General features: G+C 43.6%; 1 pseudogene; it reads right to left on the bottom strand.

The window, feature by feature from the left end:
• Positions 1–6,184: 6,184 nt before the first annotated feature.
• On the bottom strand, positions 6,185–6,770 carry LOC105825106 (annotated as a pseudogene).
• Between the last annotated feature and the right edge of the window lie 1,046 nt (positions 6,771–7,816).

Here is a 7,816-nt window from a genome sequence, read left to right as displayed (position 1 = left end):
GAATTTCTTTATTTTTATATATTTGAATTTATTAATTTTTTCTTCTATGGCTTCCAGATTTTGTATCATAGTTAAAAAGCCCTTTTCCACAGTGAGAGTTTTTTCATCTAGATTGTTTAAGGATTATTTTTTTACATTCTATCCTTTAATATTTGACCAATTATTCCAACATCATTTATTAAATAGGCTACTTCTTCCCTACTAATTTTAGATTCTCTTAACATATGCTAAATTTCCACATATATTTGGGTCTAGTATGTTCCATTGGTCTAGGTCTACGAACCAATACCACAAGTTTTAATTATTAAAGCTTTATAACATACTTTAACATCTGGTAGTGTTAATTATTCCTTGCCTTCCATTATCACCACATTGCTCTTCTTTTTCAAGGTTTTCTTGGCTGTTTTATTTAGTTCTGTGCAAGCACTTTAGAAACAGTGTGACTCTTTTCATCCCACCCTGCCCTGCAAAATGTTTATGTACTGGCTGGACTTATCACCATCCTAAAATCCTACCATTAGATAAAATGAGTCAGAAAGCCACAAACAGACAAAGCTCTATCGCCTTGCGCTGTGAACTAAAACGGCCACTACATCTCTCAGGGTCTCAGCTTTGACAGAATGGGGACAAAGATAAGCAGGAGTTTTACATAGATGTTCTCTAAGATTCTTTCCAGTTCTAAAGTTTTCTGGTTCAATGTTAAACCTTACGTTGGGGGTCTCCATTAGCAGTGTGCACATTTCTCATAAAAATGTTTGCACTGTGATTTTACGTTGCAAACAACTGAAATTTTTTTATCATATGCCATAATTTGCAGTAACTAAGAATATTAAAAAGAATGACCGTTTTCCCTGGAGATCAAATTTTAAACAATACAACTTCTACTAAGTCATGCTTTCAAACCATTTACCTTTTGTAAGTGCAACATAGTATAAGAGAAGACTCTGGCACAAAGAAAGTGTCAACGAAAACCGAAAATTGTGTTTTGCTTTGTTTTTCGGAAGGTCTGCTTCTATTTTTGTTTTTACTTTTTTTCTTCTTACCATTTCTGTTAAATTGCTAACTGACCAAATGTTGTAAGATCAAAGGTTCTAAATGCAGTTTTCTCACACATGACTGAGTGGCCGCTGAGCACATTGATTACACATCGCCGCTGAGTAACTGGGACAATACTCTACTCTAAATTGCATGTCATGGACGAGGATGAAAAAATGAACCAATAAAAACTTTAGTTGGTTGCATTGCTCTGAAAAGCACATTATTTAAAAAATCTGCCAACAGGTTGGCATAATACAATTTGTACCATCATTTTAAAATATACTGCAATTAAATGTTTGGGGGCTTCAGATCGGTGGCCTAAGTAACTATGAACTAAGAAGGTGGAAAAATGGCCCTTTCTGGCAACCTCTATTTTATTCATGACTGCTTCATTAACAGATTTTCCCTCTCCCTTTTCCTCAATGGCTAAATGTTAGCCAGGTTCTGAGAATATGGAGTATAAAGCTCAAAACCAAAGAGAATAGTTTATTTTCAGTACAGTATTTTTATGCTTTCTGCAGACTAGTGACTTACATATGTAATATACCTCCTGCACAAAAAATGAAGCATTCTTAGAGTGATTGACCTACATGGAAATCTCATCTCAGCTTTAAAAATTCCTGTGCAAAAATGTAAAGCTAAGATAGAAGGATCTGCATTTATTTCAGGAAGTTAGAAGTTACTTGGGCACTAATCCTAATGGGAGCTGCATACAAATCCCTGGACATCAAAATATCCTTGACTGGGTTGACTTTTAATTTAGGAGTTTACTAGAGCCTGCAGCTATACTGCTGGAGTCTGTGATAGTGTCAGATCCTATAAATGAAGCATGGAGGACTTGGTTAGCCGCCTGGGTTGAATGACAAAGAATGCCCTAGGGACATGGTAATTCAGTACTCAAGGTAGCCTTCATTTCTGTGAGCCAATACTAAATCGGTGCCCCATAATGGTGTTAGAAGCACTGCGGTGCAGCCTTAAATTTTCGCTATCAGCGCCTCATACTTATTTACAAAGCTCTTTTTTCTAGCATATGCAGGGGAACTGCAAGGGCAATAAGTTATAGCTGCCACTTCAAATGTTCCTGCAAGCAGAGACTGCCAGGCAATCTGCCACCAGCCAAGGTTTCCTTGAACCCCCTTCCTGGCTAGAGAGGGAGGCTGGGGAGGAAATGCATGACCAGGGGGAGAAGATAGTAGAGCCAACTCCTCCAACACTCCAGTTCCAACGGACATATGACAGGAGTAACTAGAGAAATGATAATAGATCATGACCATCTCCTACTTCTTCTCACCTTTTCCCAGCATTCTACTGAGGGATGAAAATGCGTAGGAGTGCCACCCTGCCAGTCCCAGGCAGCCCACCCTTCCACCACTAAAAGTGGGGAACTAGGGAATTATTGCAGGCAGGGAATCTAATCAATGGCTTTCCTTTCTCGTGTCAGTGGGTGGAGGTGAAGAGATACTTGGGAACCCAAGAGAATCTAACCACCACCATCATCATCACCTTTTTCATTGTCTTATAAGCCCCGATGTGGAGCGTTTCCACTGTTCCATGCCCTGTGCATGCCTCACAACAAACCCGTCTCTGAGAGGTATTTCCCCCCTCTGACAGAAGGAAGAACTGCAGCGGCAAGAAATGAAGTTACTTGCCTGAGGTTGCTCCATTACGAGCAAGAGAGCTCATGTTCAAACCTTTGCTCCTCTGACACCAAAGCACAGGAAACGGGGTGGGAAAGCCAGATACCGTAAGTTGCAGGTGAGTTCCCAATGTGGGGGCCAAGTACCACCCAAAACCTAAAGTGGGATCCTTCAGCACCAACGCAGAGTGTGCCAAGAAAGTATGAAACCAGTTCTAGCAGAATTAGCCTACCTCTTACCCTGAGAGTTTAAAGAGCGAAGAGACTAGAAAAAAATGCTTTCTTTGGAGAGAATTGCTGGGCGAGCGTGGCACTCTTCTCCTTTTCCTTGGGAGTGAGAAGGCGAGTGGGTCCTCATTATCTTAAGACAATAAGAAAAATTTCACGGGGACCCTAGAAAAGTGTGGCATGTGTCCCTTTGACTTTGAATAATAAAAACTGGGCTGGGTGTGGTGGCTCACGCCTGTAATTTTAGCACTTTGGGAGGCCAAGGCAGGAGGATCACTTGAGGCCTGAAGTTCGAGACCAGCAACATAGGGAGACCTGGTCTCCACAAAAAGCAGAAAAATTAGCCGGGCATGGTGGCGTACCTATAGTCCCGGCTACTCAGGAGGCTGAAGCAGGAGGATCGCTTGAGCCCAGGAGTGTGAGGTTGTGGTAAGCTATGATGATGCCACTGCCCTCTAGCCAGGGCAACAGAGCAAGACTCTGTCTCAAAAAAAAAAAAAAAAAAAAAAAAAACCTGGTAATTCACTCCCGTCAGGAAAGACCGAAGGGAAAAAACGGCAGTTTCAAGAGAAGGTGCTGGGCCAGGCTCAGTGGCTCATGCCTGTTATCCCAGCTATTTGGGAGGCTGAGGTGGGAGGATCGCTTAAGCCCAGGACTTTGAGATAGCAGTGAGCTATGATGACACCGCTGCACTCCAGCCTGAGCAACAGAGCGAGATCCTGTCTACTAAAAAAAAAAAAAAAGAAAAGAAAGGGTGAGGTGTGCTGCATTCGGAGTAGGCTGCTCCACTTTTGATGTAGAAAAGGAAGGGGTCGTTTTTTAGGGAGACAAGATGTGGACTCTCTGGGAGGGAGCAGACCTGCAGTCATGTTAAAAGGATTTGCCTCTGGACCATCTGGAAGGATAAAGGCTGTCCACGCAGTGCAGTAGACAGAATCCAAAGAGGGGGTGAGTCATTACTCCCAGGCACACCCACATCCTGGGAGCCACAGCCGGAAGAGAGAAAGAACCAGCAACAGCACATGTGTAAAATCCAGAGGGAACCAACTCCAGACTGCAGCTGTGGAGCCACATACGATCGATCCTTCCCTCCTCATCTGTCCTCTGGCTCGGCCGGCCCTGGAGGCACCAGGAGCAGCTGGCCTGCAGGGGCAGGGACGGTCACCACCAGGAGCAGGAGGCTGAGCACAGCCGCTTCCCGCACTGCAGCCTTGCAAGCCTGAAGCAGAACTGAGCTGCGGAGGATGAAGCTGAAACCACCTGGGAGATTTTACACAGCACTGGACCAGAGAGGAATTATGTGATTATTATACCAAACTGGGATTTTAATAATAAAACAAGGAGATTATCGATTTATCTAAAAGTAGCTAAAAACTATGAAACCTGCTTAAAACATCATGCAGGAACCAGGGATAGAGATGAGTTCTTGAGCCTGTATAAGATGCATTTCTAAAATAAATAAAGTTGTTTTATGCTTGCCCCACCTGCTCTTTCAGGGTATAATGTATGCACGTGCATCACTGCCGCAGGTACAGGATGGAAATCCCGCTTCATTGGCCTACTCTGTTGGGAAATTAAAAGTTTCTAAGAGTTCTGCAATGTCAGGTGTGCTGTGAACTGTTTACCCTGCAATCCTCCCCCACCTTGTCTACAGCTACCTTGGCAACCCCACCCGCCCTGCCTCCAGCTATGCACACCCGATGAATACATCAGCTGGTCCTTTGTGTTCGGGATCACAGGACTTTTGCATTTTTTGATTCTGCCCTAATCATTTTACATTTTTCCTTCCTCTGTTTTAAAGCAATCTTCTGATGTCCCAAGCAGCAAGTCCTGTGACTACTTCAGAAGATGCCAGAAGAATTCATCAGGGCTGAGTGCTTTGAGATCCCCGAAGCAATTACTTCTTAAGTACTACTCCTGCAAGCGATGGAGGCACGTGATGGGAAGCAATTTGTCCTTCAGGAGCACTCACGCAGATGGTGCCCCTGTCGGCGGCAAGAGAGCGAGCTGAGAATGGTAGCGGGGTGCTAAGGGGAGGAGCCCACGCGATGTGAAGGTGCATACTTAGTACATCTGGACTTTGGTTTGCGTTTTATAGTTTTTTACCCACTGTAAGCTTACAGATTCAAAACTCTCTCTACATACAGCCATAACACTGTCAACATTTTTAATGCTCTTTAATTTCTAAAAACTGTCAATACAGGAGTATATCTCGCCTTCTTAATTTGAAGATGAAACATCTAACGGCACCTAAAAAATGTTTTGAATAATAGTTAATGTAATATGATGGTACCTGCTATATAATGTTAAGTGAGGAAAAAAAGGTAGAAAAGTAGATGCTTAGCATGTACTGTATGCGTAATACAGTACTGAACGTGTGCATGTACACGTACTGTATGTGTAATACAGTCTAGCCTTACCTCAGCTTGGGGTTCTCAAACACGTCGAGTTCAGACACCTCCAAAGTGCATGGGCCCCTCAAGCCCACTGTGCATCCAGGGCGCTCTGCCGAGTTGCTGGGTCCTGGAGCAGACACAGTCAGTGCCCTTCCACGTGTGGTCAGGCCTTACAATTGCAGAGTCCATTGCTTGACTTCCGACTGCCCTGAGGCTTTCTCTTTCTCTAGTGCAGGCAGAGCACAACACTCGAGACCTTCCATGCCCACCAGTCTTCGAGCAATGACTTACTGGAGTCAAATAAACATTCCAGCTTTCCCACCCCTCCAGTGAGATCACTGAGACCCCCGTTCTGCACTGACTCCTTGTGTTCCTCCACCCCCAGAATTAAATTCAATTACTCACAAAGTTGTGTTTCTTTTAATAAAAAAAAAAAATTGTGTTTATTTAGAAGCATTCAGAATGTCAACAAAATAGCTGCAACTTTTTTTTTTTTTTTTGCAATTACAGCGTGGTATTCAGTTAACAGAACAATAATTTCGTATAAGTTGCATCAAAGACAACTGAGGATGATAAAACTACCATCCCCGTATATAACTAATTTGTGCTGTGCACCAACAAGAACCTGCTTCAAATTTCCATGCCAACTTACAACCCCCATACTGTTCCAGGCAAGGTTAATGGCTATTGAAAATACCACCGGGACAGGGCTAGCTAAAGACACATTCGGTAGTGTGTTAACTGTACAAAAAAAGACACTGTGCGGTTTAGAAACAAAGCTTACATAGCCTTACATTTCAATTTTTTTTCTTTAAAAGGAGTGAGTTGTGTACGGGGGGCAGGTAAATGCTTTATAGACAAGGAAAAAAACTGCACTAGAACCAACTTATTCATCAGCATCTTCTTCATCTTCATCTTCCTCCTCTTCCTTCTTTTTCTTGCTTTTGTCAGCCTTGACAACTCCCTTTTTTGCTGCACAGGCTTTCATTAAGCTCGGATGTAGCTATATCCTTTTGTATGTTCCCTTCAGCTCTGCAGCCTTCTTTTCGCACGGCTGCCTGTCACCTGCAGCGGCGTCACTGCACTTCTCTCCCAGCTTCTTTGCAACATCACCAATGGAGAGGCCGGAATGTTCTTTGATTTTGGGGCAATACTCAGAACACAAGAAGAAAAAGGCCGCCGGAGGCCTCTGGGATGCATTGGGATGCTTGAACTTCTTTTTTGTTTCCCCTTTAGGAGGGATATAGGTTTTCATTCCTCTTTCATAACAGGCCTGTCCGCCTTTGCCATATCTTCAAATTTTCCTTTCTCTTCAGCAGACATGGTCTTCCACCTCTCTGAGCACTTAGAAACTCTGAGAAGTTGACTAAAGCATCTGGGTGCTGCTTCTCGTGCTCCTCCCAACAAGTTTGCACAAAGAATGCGTATGATGACATTTTGCCTCTCGGCTTCTTAGGAGCTCCTCTGCCCATGTTTAGTTATTTTTCCTCAGCGAGACACAGAGTCACCCAGTGCCTGTCTGGCTCTCATGTTCCCCGGTGCTGTCTCTGCAGAGCTCAATGTACTGCAGTGGCTGGCCACAGAGCTGTCTTAATAGTTCGGCTTTATTGAGGTTGCCTAAGATCACCCCAAATAACTAGTTGCTCCAGGTCTTTGTCTTGGGGTGAAAACCAATATTGAGACAATTCGTAATACAAACGGTTCTAGGAAGCAGGTCCTTATAATGGACTCTGGAATCGGAAATTGTGGGGGATGATAATTTGTGATTAGCTGTGGCATCATAGTTATGAAGACTCTCAACTGTGGTGTATCAGGATGAGACTGAGGTGAAAGGGGATGCACTAGTTTATGCAATATTGATAGAATTTGAGACAGATTTTAAGGACTGTGAGATTTGTTGATTAGTCAGTTGTTGTTAAATGTCATTGATGCATTAAAGGAAAAGCCCTGAGGCTCAGTTCACCCAACCAGAACATGGTGTGAAAACTGAAAAGAAGGCCTCCATGATGGCATTTAAAGACCTTTAACTCCTGCAGCTGACAGGTTCGCTGCGGAATATTAAGCCCAGATCCTGAAAGTGAGATTAGCAGTTGTAATACAATTCTGAATTCAGGCCGGGTGTGGTGGCTCACGCCTGTAATCCTAGCACTCTGGGAGGCCAAGGCAGGAGGATCACTTGAGGCCTGGAGTTCAAGACCAACCTGAGCAAGAGCGAGACCCCATCGCTACAAAAAATAGAAAAAGTAGCAGGGCATTTTGGTGTGCACTTGTAGTCCCAGCTACTGGGGAGGCTGAGGCAGGAGGATCGCTTGAGCCTAGGAGTTTGAGGTTACAGTGATCTAAGATGATGCCACTGCACTCTAGCCAGGGTGACAGAGTGAGACTCTGTCTCCAAAAATAAAATGATTTAAATAATAATAATAAAAATTCTGAATTCAGAATCCCAGCAAGTCTAGGAAAGTCAGCAGATAGGAGTGGGATTCAGAAAACTGTGATGGGACATCAGGTTACAGGCGCT

This window comes from Propithecus coquereli, unplaced genomic scaffold, assembly GCF_000956105.1.
Source record: "Propithecus coquereli isolate 6110/MARCELLA unplaced genomic scaffold, Pcoq_1.0 Scaffold78, whole genome shotgun sequence".
NCBI classification, from domain to species: Eukaryota; Metazoa; Chordata; class Mammalia; order Primates; family Indriidae; genus Propithecus; species Propithecus coquereli.
The sequence above is the reverse complement of the archived record's forward strand: the minus strand, read 5'-3'. Positions and strand labels throughout refer to the sequence as shown.